The sequence below is a fragment of the Phasianus colchicus genome, chromosome 18, assembly GCF_987193195.1.
Source record: "Phasianus colchicus chromosome 18, bPhaCol1.hap1.1, whole genome shotgun sequence".
In the NCBI taxonomy this organism is placed as follows: Eukaryota; Metazoa; Chordata; class Aves; order Galliformes; family Phasianidae; genus Phasianus; species Phasianus colchicus.
Genome location: NC_143453.1, coordinates 1,209,820 through 1,228,073, shown reverse-complemented (window position 1 = coordinate 1,228,073; position 18,254 = coordinate 1,209,820). Strand labels below are relative to the sequence as shown.

The following is an 18,254-nucleotide window of genomic DNA, read 5'->3' as shown; positions in this document are numbered from 1 at the left end:
TAAATTATTTCCATGCTGGTCATTTGCCATTTATTTCTTTCTCTTCTGTTTTCTGTCTCAACAAGTTTTTAATCTATGACAGCGCTTTATCTCCCAACCCCATGATTATAAAATTTCCTTCAGAGACTCTACTGAAGGGCTTTATCAAAAGCCCTTTGAACCTCTCCATAAATTAGAATCTCTGTTCTCCTTTTCCTACTATTTTGTTAACTCTTTCAGGGGGTCGTGGGGACAAGGAAGCTTTAATTCACCTTGAGTAGGGCCAGATTCCGCTCTCTCTTCCTGTACTCCGGGTGGTTAATCTACCTCACTCTTCTGGCATTATTCTCTTTTTATCACCCCTCTCTCATCCTCCCCGACACATCCCAATCCCTGGCCTGGGATCATGTGTTCCTGCTCCCCCGGTGGGAGTATGGCCTTGATGGATCTCACAGCTCCTCCCTTCTCTACCCAGCACCAGAAATGGATGAGGTGGAGCAGACCCTGCCGATGCCCATGGGCATGTGACACTGCGTTGGGTTTTTTTCTGGAAACAGACTCTTTACACTCAGAAGTGTTTGGCATTCTCTGATGGCCGCAACAATCCTGTCTTGGTATTTCTCCACTTGCTACCCTCTGTCTCCTTCCTAACTGACATGAGGTGGTCCTTGTGCTTGGTGATAGGAACAAAGAAAAGGGTTGGGTGGTGGCAAACCTGTCTGAAGAATAGAGCATTGCACTGGCACTCTGCAGACTCAGATTATTTCTCGCTGTCTCTGCTCTTGACCAGATAGGTAACCCAGGGTGAGTCAGTTCAATTCTCTTTAACCCTCCTATTTTCCCTCCCACACTCTTTCTGTCTCAGCAGCTTAGATTTTAATATATCTAGTGCAGGAAATTGTCTCTCACTGTGTGTTTGCACGGTGCCTTTTGCAATCAGATCCTGGAGGAAAAATCATAAGTCAACACAGCAATCTCTTCCTTGAATATCTGAATCTCCTTTCCTTCTTTGATTGATTCTTTCCTGTGACTTCTTCTCTGGCTGCATGTGGATAATGCACTATCAGTCCCTTTTCTTATGACAGCTGCTAAGAAAAGGAGATCTAAGTGCCTTTGCCCTGCCCCTCCACCCCCTTCCCCAGTACTTCAAATAGAAGCAGTGGTTTCAGTCAAAGTTAACCAAAGGATGGAAGTTCCCTAAGATTTTTGTGAAAATTGATGACGAAGGACAAGGGAGGAGGGACCAAGGTGGTATTACAACAAGCACACATTTCTGCTCAGATGTCTGAGGCTTCACATGGGGGACAGCACCCAGAAAGGGCCATCATGGATGTCACTAAGGTCCATGTTTAGGAAGCTGTTTGGGAACATCTGCCTTCTGCTCACTCATTGCCCACACACTGAGCTGTGGGGCAGAAGTGGGGGAAGACATTACCTGCTTTCATTTCCCCCTCTGGGTATCTCTTCGTTGAATGTGCAGAACGGTTGGGATTTGGGGCTCGGCAATTGCACGCCCTGTTATCAGAAGAGCATTACAAACCACCAGTTTTGGATGCCCTGATTTTCTCTGAGTGGGTGGTTTAGAAGATGACGGAGTTGACTTTCTGGAGTGCCGCAAAATCCTTCCGCCAAATATTTGGCTGCTCAGCAGTCCTGAATACTGAAACCCTTAGGGCATTTTTGAGTTGTGAGTGTGGAAAATGAGGAACACTGAATGAACAAACTCACAAAAATTAGAGGTTCCTCTATGCTGTGCCTCAGTTTGCTCATAAGTAAATTGGGCAAAGTAACCCTTGGGTTCTTGCCTCAGGGGGCCCCGAGTCAAAATTCTTCATGCTTCAAAGTCCTTAAGGCACTTGAATGAAAGACTCTGGCCCCAGTAATTACAGAGCGTTGTGTTTCCCTATGAGATAGGGAAACGTTTGCCAGGCAAGGTTTTGAAAAGAAAATCAACGTTGCGCTGCCAAATCCTCCGAGGGAAAATGGAAGATTTACTGTGTGAGCGTCAAAATCAGCTGTTGTCATTTAAGGCCATTGCTAATGGATTTGTAGCCAGACTGTATTTGCACAAACCCGGCTAGGAGGAGGAGGGAGCACGGCGCACAGTACGGCTGCTGGTCGTGGGGCAGAGATTTGCATAGGGGATGGTTCTGAGGCAGTGCCTGCCCAGCAGAGCCACGCTGCTCACTTCCCTAAGCTGAGTTTTTGGCTTAGTTCCTTGAAAAACATCTTCTCAGATAGAGAGAAAGGAGGTCAGCTGTGACAGAGGATGTTTTGCCTGTCTCCCTTAGGACTCGGTTATGGATTTAACACGAGATTTCCTTAAAGCCCTGGGAAAAAAGGCAAGCTCCAAATTGTAGGTCAGAGCTGTGATTCACCCCTTGGCTTCTCCTTCATTTCAGGAGGAAGGGAAGTCATTGGGGTCAGGCCTGGGCTGAGCAGGGGTGTCCCCACTCCATGTGGCTGCAGCGCGGTGCCAGAAGGCAGGAAGGAGCAGGGTTGCCCCATCCCACAACTCTCCTTGCCCTCATAAGCCACTTTCACCCCCCCTGTGCTGTACCTGGTGCTGGAGACACCACAGAGAGGAGCACAGCCCATCCAGTGCTGTCACTCTTTCCCAGGCAAAGCCATAACTCATGCCTCAGGCCCTCCCATGCTCAGCTGTAGGAAAAGATACAAGACCCCACAAAGCTGGAACCTCTTTGAGAAGTGCCACTCAGGAGCGTTGTGCATCAAGGAAGGTGTCAGCACGAAATGATAAATGATGAGTTGTCTGCATTGTTGCTAAAGGGCCCATTAAAAACGAGACACTTTTGAATTCACAGAGTAATAACAGGCATGGGGTATGGGTTATTGGCCTCTTTTTCAGCAGAGAAATGATAAATGCTTCCGCAGAAAGAAGTGCCACACCTCCTCAAACAAGACACCCTTCCCTCTCCCATCAAAATTCCTAGGTCAAAGGAAAGGGTTTGATTTCACTGCTAACACTCAGCCAGAAGAAGTATGTGCTAGGTGTGAAAGCCACCTGTTCTCAGCACAGACCTGGCAGGGGAAATGTGCAAAGCGCAAGGGCTGCAAGGCAATTTGCCTGTCACTCATCCTCCTGGGAACTCAGGAGTGATGTGTGCACTCAGATGTGTGTGTGCAAGGCACGCACACACCCCTGGGAAAGCTGTCACTTTGGGGGAAAGTACAGACAACTTCTTTCACCATTTCCTTTCTTTACGACAAAGAAATCTGGCTGCTTCACTGCAAAAAGGGCAACTGAAAAGGCAGGGGGGCATTTTGTGCCCATCTCCTCACACAGCCCTTCGACGCCGATGACTGCGCAATGCTCATCTCTGCCTCTTTTGATCTTTGTACACTCAGGGCTTGACCTGAAGTCTGGAGAAATTGATGGGAGCCTTTCCCTCCCTCTCACTGGGTATTAGCTTAGGGACTTATTAATTGATTTTTAGCTTTGTTGACTGTGCCTGTATCACGGACTTGAAGTACAACATGAAAATTTAATGAAATATTAAAATAGGATATTTGTTGACAAGAGTGACCCTGTGTGTCATGCAAGAAAAACTGCACATTCAGAAGTGTCTTCTGAGTGTCCTCAACTTCTTTCAAATCTGATGTTTCCCAGCCATGTGCTCCATCTCCAGGACTTCTTTGGCTGGACAAAGTATCTGATCGTGGCAAGTCTTGGTTAGGCATATAAAATGTCTGAGGTTTCTGAGCACACCCTTTTCCATGCTGGGAAATTATGCCTAGGTAGAAAGCATCCACATTTCCCAGCCATTGAATATATGCAGACAGGCTGTGCCTTGGGGACATGCAGCACACACAGCACTGCTGGCATGCCTCAGGTGTGTGGTGTGTGCTCTGCAGTGGGGAGCAGCACTGCCACAAGCAGGAGGACAGAACAGGCTCCTGTTCCCATCTGGGAAATCCACGTTGGGAAAAAGTGCATCTCCACCAGGAGGAAAGCAAATGCAAGCCTTGGTGAAGAGAGGTGGGGAGTAGGTTGTCCCACTAGGCATCTCTCACTGAACGAAGCCTGCTGTCAGCAAACACCTCTGGCATGAACTCCAGCACCTCCAGTCATCCCAGCACATGGGAGGATGGGGTTTGTCCAAAAGGCAGCATCCACATTGTGTAAAGCAATGTTAAAGCAATGAGATCTCCAAACATGGGCAGAATTCATGCACTGCCTAAAATTCCAGCCAGTGATGTCTGTGAAAGTGCCTGCATGAAGAGGGGGATGCACTGCAATGCCTAACCCTGCATGGTAATACATCTGTATGCTTCCCTTTAAACCATAGAACAGAATCATAGAATTGTTTAAATTGGAAGGGACTCTTAAAGACCATCTAGTCTAACACCCCTGCAATGAACAGGGACATCTACAGCTCAGTCAGGTGCTCAGAGCCTCATCCTTGACCCTGACATTGAATGTCAGCCCTTTAGAGTGGCTGGAAAAGGCATGATTCAACATAGGATTTTATTCCATCCTCTTCTTCATCCCACCAATTCCAAAGAACATCTCTTCATCTCCCCTGAGAGGCTTTTCCTCCACAAAGGAGTCCTGTGCAGATTGCTGAGCCCAAGCATTCATGCTGCAGATTATAAACCAGCCGCATCCCTGCTCTGCTGCCCTCTGCACTGTTATCTGAGCATTGGCTCTCACCTTTGTTTTGCTTGTTGTGCATAGCCAGCAAAAACTGCATCCAAAAAAAAAAAAAAAAAAAAAGTGATGGAAAAACAAAAATCCTCCCAAATCATTTTCTGAAAGTTGCTGAAGGATATTCTTGGCCTCATCGCTTCCTGCACTATTTCCATTGGCAGAATCCTCCCAGTAAGCCTCAGCTTCCAGAAAGCGATGCAGCATAGAAAGTCACCTCTGGTTCTTCTAGGCTATAGAAGGTTTAACTCCATCTCCTTCACCCCGCTTTCTTCCTGATATCTTCATCCATTTTCTTCACTGAGGTGAGTTGTACTGTGGAAGAGGAGATTATCTCATGATTGCTGTACATTAACGACGTGCACTGTAGGCACACCTATTTCTCTGACCAGAGAATCAAAACTCAGCTATTAAGAGAAAGCAAGCTGCAAAATCTCTCTCTGGGCATCTGAAGAAGCCTAAAGAGATTTTCAGAAGTGCCGTACCCTTAGGTGTTCCCAAAGATTTTAGAGGAATCTCGAGTGCTTGCCTCTGGCCATAACCCAAGCCCAGAGCTTAGGGCTGTGGCTGTGAGCAGAGGGACCTGTTTGCAAATCCCCGTGCTTGCTTCACTTGGGACAGGTTTTCTACACTTTCCTAGCCCCCGGGAAGGTGAGTCCTCCCATCAGGCATTCTCTGTCTTCTCTGTTGAAACTGCTTGACTTCATGTCATTGGGAAATCATCATTGGAATGGGCCACAGAAGAGGTACGGGGATGGGGGGAAACGAGAAAATTTCTCTTGTGTGTGTGTGTGAGAGAGAGAGAGAGTGAGAATGGGTGGTTTTGGCTCAACTGCTTACAGTGGCAAAGGTATCACAGCTGGAGACCATGAGCAGAACATGACACCTATCAAACTTCAGGTACAGATGCCCATTAGGGCTGCTTAGGACTTGGCAGTCACTCTGCATGGCATCCTATGTCGGTGCACCTCATGTTCGAACACTTTGCTGCTCTGTCCTGGAGAATGTGGGCGCCATGGTATCCATTGAGAGAGCTCATTCTATGCTGCAGCATCATGCCACCTTTATATCTGGCTCATTTAGGTGCCCAGGCTGGAAAAGAACACACACTGGCCCTGCTCAGCAGTGTTTGGATGATGAGATTCTGGGCTGTGCACTTGCTCAAAAGATGTTTTGGGGTAGGGGCTATCAAAATTCATTCCACCTCTCTCTAAAGGGAACAGAACCCTCAACTACATCCCCATTGCCCTCAGGATGAGTGGTGGCAGCCAACCCTTCACCCAGGAGTGCTGAACACAGGGCTGAGTGGCCCCGGCTCCAGCAGACGCCACACTTGAGAGCTGGATTTGAGGAAGGTTTTCAGCAGACACTAGGAAGTGGCAACAGGCTCTTGGTGGGTTCAGAATGCAGCCTTTGTCCTCTCCTCAGATGAAGATGGCAGCCAGGTCTAGACAGATTCCAGAGGCATCTGGACAGCCTCTGTCATCGAGGTGGGATCGCTGTGGGAAGCACATAAGGGGGGTTATCTCCCTTCTGCCTTCTTGCTGGAAGGGGCCAGCTGAGGTTTAGGGGAAGCTGGCAGCTGCACAGGTGGGGAGGCTGTGGGGTGGTGGCTGCAGAGTGCTCATCACAACTCAAGTGCCAAGAAGGGGCTTGCAGGGACCGCTGTGATGTTTGTCTTCCTGAGGCAATGGGAAGCTGGGAGACTGTCACTATCAGGAAGATCTCTCTCCACTTCATTCCATGCCATAAAGAAAAAGGGAAAGGGAATAAGAATCAGGAGAGGAAAAGAAAAAAAAAGGAGAAGAATCAACGAAAAAAAAACAGAGTGAACCTGCTGGCTTCCCCAGACTATGCGGCACCACTGGTCATTTCTGTAGGCTATAGAGATTGTCAGAGTAAGCTGTAAGGACAGGTGTAAATCTGTCCTGTCATTCCACCCTTCCAACATCTTCTCACCTGAAGGGCTACCATTTATTGCAGAAAGCAAGCAAATAAACACAGCCATTGCTTTGACTCAGAGAGGGGCATGAAAAGACGCCGAAAAACCTCCATTCTCTGCTTCCCCCTCAGAGCAGGGCTTTTACAGCCAGCCTGAAAGCACCCCGCTCCAACTGTTTGTCAAAGCAAAGCAAATAAGGGCTGTTGTGGCTCAGACCAAAATCCACTTGTTAGCAGTTTGATTTTTAACTGTCATTCGCAGCAGAAAGGCCCGGAGGGCAGGAGGCTGGCCGCAACCCAGGGCAGTAGGAGCTGCTGATCTGCCAGGTCTCAGCAGCTTCCAGCATGGGGACATCTAAGAAAAAGTGGGTGTCAGGGGGGTCACAACCCCTGGAAATGGTTTTTCTGCAGGCAGGTCCCTCATGTCAGCTTTTTCTCCCCTTCCTTTGCCAATCATGCTGGGGATTTTTGTCTTCCAATCTGGAGCGAGGCTTTCTGTCCCGCTTTAAGAAGCCATCCTCAGCATCAATCTCCCCATGGTTTTCATTAAGTAGGGGATGGTGTGTTTCACATCAAAAACAACTTTAATCTCGACTGAGTTCTGAAAGCTAAAGGTTTGCAGTTTTCTTCGGCCACCTTTGATTATTACTTCTTCTGTTTCCCAACTCGATATTATAGATCTTCCCTCCTGGCTGAGGTCCTTAATGGCCCAGTCCGGCCCCACTCCCCCAAGTACCCATTCTGTGGATGTAGCAAACTCTAATTAATTATAACTTATCTCATGACTTGTCAGCATCACATGTTTGATCCTGTTTAGAAACCATATTCCCAGGGGACGGAAAGACTCGGGAGTAGGTTGATGCTACTCAACAGTGATTTAATGGACGCATTAATGCCGAGACAGATAACTGTGTAGCCATGTTAAGTAATACATCAAGAATCTTTCCAAAGAGGCAACTTTACAGGTCACTGCAGAGCTGCTAACTGATATTAACCCGCTTTGCATTGTGCTGCGCATATGAGCGCTGGGAGTTCACACACTTTCTATTGTTGTTGAGGGGTTTTTTTTTGTTTCTTTTTCTTTTTTATTTTCCCCAAGCAACCTCTTCCCATTCCCCCCTGGAAGCGCCGGAGATATTAGACGCCTAATGACAATGTTTCACACGCGGGGGTGGGGTGAGGAGGACAGCAGGCTTGTTAATGGGGTTGATTTTAAGCCCGCCCAATTACTGGCTCAGGACGAGCTGCTGCCCGGCCGGCCGCGGTGCTGCCCCGGGTGTCGCCGAGGGTGTCTCCTGCCCGACAGCAGAGCCCTGGAAAGGCGGCGGATCTCCGGGGCAGGGCGTGGATGCGTTCCGCTCTGTTCCCCACCAAAAAGCTGCGGGAACGAGAAGCGGAGGTTTTGTCGGTCCCGGCCGTCCGTCCTCTCGGTTGTCCCAGCACCAATTGTGAGCTGGGAGACCCAGCCGGGGGAGTTCCTGTGGGCTGAGGGCTCCCCCTCTCTGCTCCCCGGCAACGCTCCGGGGGGTGGGGGGATGTGCGGCCGGAGGGAAGAGGTGCCGGGGGTACTTTCAGTTCAGTGCTCGAGGTGTTTCCCCCGTAAAGAATCCACTTCGGCGGCCGAGAGAAGCTACTCCCGGCTCTCCCGTTCTTTTCCATCGCTTTTTGGTTGTTTTTTTTTCCCCTTCTTTCCCCTTCCTGCCAACCGAGAACCTTCGGGGCAGGCTGCGGAGGGCGGGCGGCTGCTTGGGAATTTACCTCGCTGAGAACGAAGGGAAACTCCCTGTCTGCCTCCTTCCAGCGGAACTGACAGCACGGCAGGGCCCCGCTAACCCCCGCCCGGGGAGGCACCGACTGGCAGAACACGGCCGTTCAGCAGCGGCCGCCAGCCCTCCCCGTCCAAGAATGCGGGGCCCGGCTCCTGCGGGGCGGGGGTCAACCCTAGGAAGCAACGCGGAGACCGAGCCTTTAGCTACGAGCACAGGGGTGGCTGCAGGGGGGCTCTTGGCCTCCCAGCTCGGAGTGCGGCCTCCCCCCACCGGGCTGGGGTCGGTTTCTTTGCATATGGGTCCGGGCCGGCATTTCCCGGCCGCGGGGCGTGTGCGGAAGGAGGTGGGCTTCGCGCAGGTTGCGAGGGGCTGGTGGTGTGCCACCGCTGATTACACGCTCTCCCCTAAAGATGGTATCCGACATGAGATAATGAGGCTCCGTGACCGGCCCCAGGTTCCCTTTAAGTTTTCCCATGGACTCGAGCTGTCGCCAGTTCACAAAACGGCAGTGTAAGACAGCACCACGCTACTCAGATCCAATTTACGGCGCACAAAAGCTGATCCCCAAATCCCCACTAACAAACCGGGACCCGCAGACAATTCCGATAATGTTTAGTTTTTATTCATTTCTCGACTAATTAACTGGAATCCCACTTCCCCACCCCCATACTACCCCCCCCCCCCCCCCCCCTTAACAGTGCCCAATTAATCCGCAATGTATGTCAAAGGTCTGGAACCCACTGTAAACTGCTGAACCTTTGCAAAGATTTGTGTGTCTCTATATTGATCTGATTAGGACCGGGTTGCTTTTCATTCGCTGTTACTGAGTTCAAAATAATAAAAAAATGTGGCTTTCCTTTTTCCACCTTTTTAAAAAGCCTCGCCTTCCCGATCTCTAATAGGATTTCTCCAAGTCGTCTCCAAACATCCCTTTGGTGTTCGTGAAAAGCCTCGCTCCTTCTCTCTCTTTTCTTTTTTTTTTCCCTTAGGGACTCCAAAGGGAATCAAGTGAAATGAAGTGATCTGCGAGACAGGCGGGGAGCGCGCGTTGGAGGGGATTTAGAGCAAATCTGAATTCTCTGTGAAACGTCCCGAGCTGGAAAACAAACAGCACCGGGGTGGAGTGGGTGGGTGCAGAAGGGGCTCAGCCTTCGGGGGGGGATTTCTGAGGCCGCCGGGTGCGGGGCGATGGTCGCTGATCGGGGATGACTCCGCGCTCCGCTCCGACGCTGGGGCCGGGCAGCTCGTTTCTAATCTTCGGAGGGAGAGAATATAAAAGAGGAATTTATTAGCTTTCAGGCCATCCGAGGAATAAACATTGATTTTATTGACCTAATTATGGGCCAAATGACTCCTTCCATCGATCACGTAAAATACTTCATTTGGAGAAAAACAGGCGCGGGCGCCCGGAGGCGGGGAGAGCGGGTGGATGTGCTGCGAAAGGGAAAGAAAAGCAAAAGCTAGAAAATGTATGGAGAGGTTTTAATGCAGTTAACGTGCCCATCGCGCTGCAGAGCGAGCCCTGTCTCCCAGACGTTGCAGTGCGGATGTTTTGCAAACTTAAAGCTTTTATGTCGAATTCCAATCCGGCCAGTCAATTTGGCTAAAATAGCATTAAACAAATGGACAGCGGTTTATTTATATTCCGCCCACTGTATTTTATAGACAGAGAAGAGTTATTTGAAATGTATTTTACAAGCACAAGACAACACGCCGTTTCGGACTGACAGCAGCGATTTCTCGTAATTAGAGTAGACTCAACACTAATAAAGCAGCAAACAAGCTTTTCTCTGAGCTTAAACTCTGCTACTGTCCTTAGCGCTTTCTTGCGGGCTGGGATTGCAAATTCGTTAGCGAGAAAGAGAGTGCACCTGAAGGCACCTGTGCGGGGCTCTGGGCTGCTTCCCTGCTCTTGCCAGGACGGGCAGCGCTCATGAAAAGCGAGTTTTTAATTTTTTCTTGCTGGCCGGTGACAGCGAGACCTGCCTTTGGATTTATTTGCTTGAGAATTGGCAGGGGGGTGGACGCTGTATTTAGGGAGAGGGGGCGGCGCAGGACGAGACGCAGTTTTGGCAGGATGTTTGCTCCCTTCTTATGTCACCTGAGATATTAGTTCTCACCCACCTCCCTCTAGCCCTAAGTTCAAGGGGCTCCGCGGATACTTTCAGCACAGCTGTTCCACAAAGCTCGATCTTTCCCTTTCCAGCCTTTAAACCCTGCTCCGCATTTCTCTCTCCCCAACGCGTTATTACTCTCTCGAGACGAGCTTCGGAGCTCAGGGGTTTCCTCCCTACCCTATGCAGCAGAGCCTGACGGCCAAACTCCTATTGCCTGCAGCCGAACTCCCCGAGTCCCTCGGTCCCGTAACCCGGTGCAAAAACGCCGGGGCCGGGCCGGTGCTGCACCGTGCCCGCACCAACCTCTGCTACCCCGACAGCACTTGGGAGGGCCCGGGGCCACCCGCAGGTGAACGCGGGTCCCGCAGGTGACAGCGGGCGGTGGCTGCGCCATCCGGTGGCCGCAGCTCCGAGCAGCCCCGGGCAGCCCCCGGCACCCGCTCCATCAGCTCGGTTCTGCCGGGCGCGCTCCCTCCTCCCTGCAGATAGGGCTTTATGCAGAACATCTGGAAGGGAAGGCGAAATAAACGACAACGCTTTTACACCACTTCCTACTTAACTTTTCTTTTTATGTGGCTGCTCTGGATTTTCCGACGCTTTGTACCGCTCCAATCTTGTTTGGATGTTTGTACATGTAATACTCTGCCCACTTCAGCTCTTTGGGACGGGCTTTTCTTCTGTTTTCTTCCTTCCACCCTCCCTCTCGACCCCCCTCCACATCCCAGTGCGCGCGGTCTTTCGCAATCCGCTCTGCTCACTTCGCTGCCGGGGATGGACGGTCAGGGGCTGTGCGGTCTGTGCCTCCCATAACCTGCCCCGGGGCAGGGCGAGCGGCTCCAAGAGCGGCGGGCACCAACCGCGCCCTTGCTTTGCGGGAGGTGAGCTGCCCGCACGGCGCTTCCACCGATTCGCTCCCAAAGCCACCCTGCCACTCTGTCGGCCTCTTGTCTCCACCGAACAGGATTTTTCCCTGACCTCGGATCGAGACAATTGTCATAATGGTATTTAAAGAAAGCGTGAATTAAGCATACGTGAGTGCTTTCTCCGTTATTTAAACTGGAACTTCCGAAGCGAGCGTGCCCGGTCTCGCTAACGAGGCAGGAGCTGTTCGGGGTCCGCTCCCACGGCCTCCGAGGTGCTTCGTGAACCCGAACGCTCTCGGCGAACTGGGAAACATACTCCCAGCTGCATTTGAGCTCCCAGATTCCTCTAAATCCGGCATCAAAGTTGTAAGAAAGCACTTTTCCAAGCGGGAGCGCGTACCCAGCAGCCCGCGGTGATGCCCACTGTCCCCGCGTGCCGTCCCACCCCACCTCCCGTGTCACCGCAACGCTTTACACCGCCGCCGCTTTCCGAGACCGGAGCTATTGTATTCTCCTTTTAGTCCCTGCCTTTACGGAAGCGGCTGCAGCAACAGGTGAGCGGAGGGGTGGATGTTCGGGGCCAGGGGCTGCAGGCACAGAGCCGCCCGAATGCGCACCGAGCGATGTGGGGAGCCCGGCCAGGGGCGAGTGGGGCCCGGAACGAGAAGCGGTCCCTTTCCCTCTCCTCCCTGCGGGATCCAGCGGGGGGAAGGATCCGCTACGGGATGGGGGGCGAGAGCTGCACAAATATTGTTTACACCTGCGACGCGAAGCTGGCTGCTCTCGGCTTTAATTGGAAATCTTTTCCGTATGCCCCAACTCTCGGATCATCTGGGTTTAATAAGTGTTCACAACACCCCCGCTGCTCCGGAGAAACGCCGGGTTAGGAGTCGGCTGTGTCCGTGCTTCTGGATCCCGGCAGAAGACACAGCGGCGGGAGAGCGTGGCCTGCGACGTGCTGCGGGTCCGGGAAGGGTGGGTGACGGGGAGAGCCATCAGGTGGGGGCTGCAAAACACAAGTATGTCTGCACACACCTACAGGAAAGCGAGGAGCAAGCGCGAGATCGAAAGCAGAGCCTCTCCTTCCTGCAGCCAAGTGTGCCATTAAAAGCAAATCATTTCAAGTAGTTTTAAACTATAAAAGCATGGGATCTTTCCCCTTCTGTTACTTTTATTTTATTTTATTTTGGAAGGGGGTACAGATCCCGTCTCCCCCTCTCGGGTGACCTCGAAGGACCAGTTTATTCACTTTTCCCATGTGTGAGCATTTGCACTTTCCGGAAATCAATCTAAAGTTTGTGCAAAATTCTAAACTAAAATAAAACGGCGCTGCAAAAAACCTCCCACGCCCTAAAGACGGAGAAGAGCCCTTTTATAAAAAACGTTCCCAGCTCGTTCTGCTCCCCACGGAGACCGTCTCTGGAGGGTTTCGCTGGGTCCCATCTCTATGTCTGCAGAGAGAAATGAGCTTTTCCCCGACATGCAGAAGGGACCGGGCTTCCCGAAGCCCCGAAGGCAGCGAAGTGCTGGGGTCGGGCTGCTGGCCCCAGGGATTTGTCCTCTGGCAGCACCGAGAGCTGGAAAGAGATGGGGGAGCATGAGAGGACTTTCCTCGTCCAGTATCACCTTTTGGAGCAGTGCTGGGATCCAGCCCGCAGCTCCTTCTCCCTCCCTCCCCTGCACGTCGGGTGTCACTTTTAGGCTGGCCGCGGTGACCAAGTTGTGCGGGGAAATTCTCTGCCATCTCTAAGTTTTCCAGGGCCGGGCTGGCGCATTTCGGTGCCTTTCGCAGCCCCCTGATGGATGCGCTGAGGCTTCGGGCAGATACCTGGGGTCAGGCAGAGGAGGAAAAACTGTTCCCAAGTGCCCCCAAAGCCCCTCAGATGGGCACTGGAAATAAATGAAGCTCTTCCCTCCTCCACTAGGAAATCGGCAGGTTTTTAAATTGTTTCGCGTGTGTGTGTTTTCGGTGCCGAGAAGTTTGCGCTTCTCGGCGCAAACTTCCGTTCGAGAGGGAACAAGTGACACGCAGTTACTGCGGCGGTGTCACCCCAAGGATCCCCTGCGAGAGCAGCCACCCGCAGCCGCTCAGTTCGGAGCTTCTCCGCCCTGACGGAGACGAGAGGGGTTAAACAAAATGGGAAAACAAAAAAAGGAAAATGGGGAGCGGAGATAGACGGCGAGAAGGGCGACTCTTGGGGCCGTCGCACCGCGATCACCGCAGGCAGCGAGACCTGGCCGGCCGGAGGAGTTGGCTGGGGCACGGCGGCAGCTCGGCTTTGGTGACAAACGTGTCGTGCAGACAGGACGTGTCCGATGCCTCCCCTCGCCTGTCATTTATCTCCTGCCGGGGGGCGTGCGTGGGGGTGGGGGGGTTAGATCTCTCTTTAATTGAAACCTAGTAAGGAAAATAGTAATGGATACCAGGCTCCGATTGAGAATACGTGTCCGCGGCTACATGATGAGTGTTAGTTCAGCAGACTTTAAGAAGCCAATTCTTCTTCTCTGTCATTTCTCTATTGACAGTAGCTCCTATTAGATTTACCATGTCCTTTTGCAACAGCTGGTTCTCCCCCCTCCCCCCCTCCTCCTTTCTCCCCCGGGCCGAGGTATCAATCGATCGCCGGGTGGCTCCTTGGCATCTCGAAGAAAATGGGAGCGAAGTGTGGCAGCGCCGGTGCCGGAGGCTCCCGGTTTCCCTCCTTGCTCCACTGCAGCCGGCGCCCGCCGGTGCCTCGGGGGTGCCCGGGGGCGGGGGGTCGGATCAGACCCCGGGGGAGGTGGGCAAGGTTCCAGCGCCGGGGCTGGGTTGTTAAAGAACACGGCCGATGGTCAAAGCAGATAAAATCAGTTTCTCTCGCCGGGTGCCTTGTTCTACTGGGTCTGCAGGGAGCGGGCGGGGGTGAAGGGGGAATGCCGCATCTGGAGAGCTGGAGGGCTCCTTCGGGAAGGCTCGTCCCTCCTCGGGATTGTTGTTGTGTTGTTTGTGTGTTTAAATAATTGAATAAACGTATCCACTCGTTCCCTTTTTCTCTCTCGCATGCAGACACACAAAGACAGCATTGAAAAGATAGATCTGTTTGACTGTAGGAAACGACAATTAGTTCTACTTCCTGAGCGGCAAACTGTATGTATACGCCTGGCTATTAAAAAAAAAAAAAAATCTTTATCCAAATAGCGAACTCTATTTACAATTTCTGCTTAGCCAGCGGTGGTGGGAGCAGAAGGATCGGAGGGGGGGGGGGGGGGGGGGGGAGCGGGGCTTTCATTGCGCCTCTGCTAAGAGCACACTGCAGGATCAAGGCTGGGGGAGCAGCCCGGGTTCGGGGGTGGGGGGGGTGCTCTGGGGTGGGGATTCGCCTCTGAGTGCCCTCTCGTTTTCTTCTCCCATCCGTGGCAAAATGGATGGGGCTGGAGAGCGTCAGAGCTGTTTGGGGATGGGGACCAAGTGACAGCGGGTCCTGCTGCAAGGATGTGGTTATGTTGTTTGGGAGGGCTCCAAAATTATACAGGACCCTGGTGTCCCTGCTGGCTGTTGAGCTGGCAGTGAACAGGAGCCAGGCCGTGTGCCAGGCCGGACAGTGCCGAGCTGGGCCGGGCAGCGCTATGCTGTGCCGGGCCGTGCCGGGACACTGCAGTCTTTCCCACAAGGACACACCCCAGAGACAGCTGGAGGATGAGAACCTTTCTCCAACCACGCTCTTCACTTGTATTTTTTCTGGTGCCCCGGGGAGGTGTGTATAAAATTGTCTCCAGCTCCGTCCAGTCCTGTAAGCCTCAGGAAAGAGGACCGGTGGCCCGGCCAAAGAGAAATGTGCATCGGGTTCGTTTTTGTTGTTTTGGTTTTTTTTTTCCTGCTTGTATTTCTAATCCCTCGCCATACTCCCTTGGACTCGGACAGGTTATTTTACAAAGCGTTCAGGTTAGGCTTTAGCTAAAATTCAGCCGGCGACTGCAGGAAGAGCTCTGCCGAAGGGAAGGCAAAGAGCTGCCGCGGTGACCCCCTTCCCTCCCCCGCAGCAGTTCATGAGGTCTGAGTGTACAGACTCGCCCTACAGGGACCCGTTTCATTGTGCCCGAGGCCTGCAGTGCCGCTCAGGGACGGAGCAGTGCCAGCACCAGCCTCAGCTCCTGACACCTTTCTCTGGAGGAGCAGAGCTCGGAATAAGCGCGTCATCGCCGCCCCCCGAGTATTTACGGCAAAGCTGCCAAAGTAAACGAGCCCACTGCATTTTATTTGGGATAAACATAGCTCGACCGCGGCTGCGTGTTGCTTTCCGAGGGCTGGGGGCCGAGCGGAGGCTGCGGCTGGAGGAGATGGAGGTGCCTGAGAGGAGAGGGATGCTCAGACCTGCAGTGCCATAAGGAAACGCAGGACGGAAAGTCCCACCGGTGCGGTGTGCGGGGCTGCGATGCGTGCTGGCCGCTCCCTCCTGCACAGCACCCACGAGCACTTCTGTCAGCCCGGCACGCAGGGGGTGCAAGGAGACTCCCCGGCTTTCGCTGCTGGATCACGGATTTGCGGTGCACTCAGCTCACGGCCCCCCCCTCCCCGGGGCGCGCACACCCACGCAGCCTCCCCTGCACACGCATACGGTGCTCACAGCACGCACACACGCCTTGGAGCGGCTCCCGCAGGCTTGGGAGAGGACGTGTGGGCTCTGCAGTCGCGCTGCCATTCTTTTCCTCCTGCCTTCTCCCTCCAGCTGGCTCTTCGGGCTACCGGGAGAGGCTTACCACACACCCCTATCTCTCGTGCAAACGCTAAAAAGTTGCTTAGGAGGGCGAAATCTGAGCGAACGGAGTTCTCGCAGCCGCTCAGCAGCCAAGATAACTCTGCTTTCCCTCCGGCCTGCACTGAACCAGGGAAAAAGCAGTGATGTTCCCGGCTCGGGAAGTGGCCGGGGGTGCTGCGGACCCGGCAAGCCGCTCCCCCCGACCCGGCCTTTGGCTCCTGCGCTCCGAGATTAGAGAGCCGCGGCCCGGGGAGCCAGCGGGGACCTTTCATAGCTCTTTGAAGCTCCAAGATAGTGTCGGCCTTGGTACAGCGCGGCCTGCAGACGGGCCGGGGGCAGGCGGCTATCTCAGCGTGCTATCACCCGGCCTCCCCCCACCACAGCCCCCACAGACCCGTTCCCACCTCCGCTCGGCTCCCGGCCCTTCGCTCTGATCTTTTTTTTTTTTTTTTTTTGCCTTACTCTCTTTCCTCCCCTTTCGCTCTCCGTTTTTGCTGACTTCCTTATTTATTTATTTCCGCGCGTCGCTTATTTATTTATTTCTGGCAAAGAGGCGGCTAACAAGTAGCTGGAACCACTGGCCAATATTTAACTAAGATGGCTGGCCATCAGGTCCCCTTTTGTTTGCTTGCAAATTAATCATCCAGCGCGCAGTCGGCGCCAGGGTAGATTTATCACACACAGGAGGGGGAACGAGGCGGCCGAAGGGAGACAAAGACTGTTCGCACCTTCCCGCTTTTGATCTTAGATTAGTGCAGCCTCCCTTCATAATACGAGTCTCCAGGGGGCTTCGTCGGGGAGGTCACTCGGAACTGGCGGAAGTTTGCACGCCATCAGCCAGACGCTGACATTGGAAATCATAAGCGGCAAACGCTTCATTTCCAACCGCGGGCCGCCGCGCGGGTGGGTGTCGAGCTCTGCGCAAAGTGCGGGGCGGGCGCGGAGGGCACCAACGGCTCCGGCCTCCACCGCGGCCCCGAGGGCGCGTACCGGCGGGGCGGGCGCGGGGAGCGGGGCGAGGCGGCTCTGGGAGCGGCTGCGCTTGTCCTGCGAGAGCCCGAGGGCACCTCCCGGTCCCTGGCAGACAGCTGCGGCCTGCTTGGGGCAAATTGCGGCCAAGTTTCTCCGAGCCGTTCCGCCAACGTACAACAGCTTATTCGGGCGTTTGTTATGGGTTCCGCCAGGGGAAGGTTCTGGGGTTCCCGTTGCGGCTGCAGGCGGGAGCCCAGGCCCCGGTTCCGAGCAGAGCTCTCGAGAATTCTCGCTCCCTCCGCTCCGCAGCCGAGGCGAACGCTGCGCGGGCAGCTAAGCTCTAGTTCCTTGAAATACATCACGCTCCCCCCCACCCCCGCCCTTGTCTTTTCCCTACATCTTCTTTGAATGCATTACTCCCGCTTCCTTCCCTCCCTCCTCCTCCCTTCTTTCCACCCCCACCCCCGACCGAAGGGGAGATATTTTGGTGAACGCAAAGCGATCCTAGACGCTGGTTACTACAGGGACTTCACCAAGCTGGCGCCAAGCGCTCTTAACCATGTGCGTCAAAAATGCAATGCTAGAAGAGCTAATCACTTTAGAGGTTCCGCTCCCATCTGCGCGCAGGCAGCTCTCCCAGCTCCCCTCCCGCAGGATTATCAACCCCTCTTTTAAGGCACGACGTGGGGAGCGGGGAGATCAGGCACCTCCTGGCACCGCCCGAAACGCGCGTGCCCTGCGCACCCACGCCCCCACCCGACACGCACGGCCACCCGCGGACGCGCACCCACGGACACACACTCCCCGCACACACTGACATTCGCACTAGACCCGTCTTGCTGGCCCCGCACTGTCACCCACCCCCCCACTCCCCGCCCCGGGAACACATTTCCCAGAAACTCGGCAAGCGGATCGGGGCAGACGGGGACCCACGCGTGGGGGCTGCCCCGCAGGGAGAGGGACCGAGAGGGGGAATCGGGCCTGGGCCCCCCGCCCGCCGCTGCCCCGCACCGCGGCCCGGCCGCGGGGAAAGCCGCACTTCCCGTCTCCTCCCCGTGCACCTCATGGAAGAGGAGGGGTGTGGGAGCGTTAACCCTCTCGGCGCCGGGGCCAGCCGAGCGGCCGCACTCCTCCCATCTGCACAGAAAGAAATAATCCCCTTTTTAATTTTTTTTTTTTAATTTTAAATTCTATTTTATTTTTCAATT

General features: G+C 53.7%; 1 long non-coding RNA gene across 1 annotated transcript in view; it reads left to right on the top strand.

Moving 5' to 3' along the window:
• Positions 1-9,531, top strand: part of LOC149915493 (uncharacterized) — a 144,453-nt gene extending 134,922 nt beyond the window's left edge. Inside the window, exon 4 of the long non-coding RNA XR_016472067.1 lies at positions 9,348-9,531. This is a non-coding gene — a long non-coding RNA (uncharacterized LOC149915493). The remainder of the gene's footprint in view (positions 1-9,347) is intronic.
• The last annotated feature ends 8,723 nt before the right edge of the window (positions 9,532-18,254 follow it).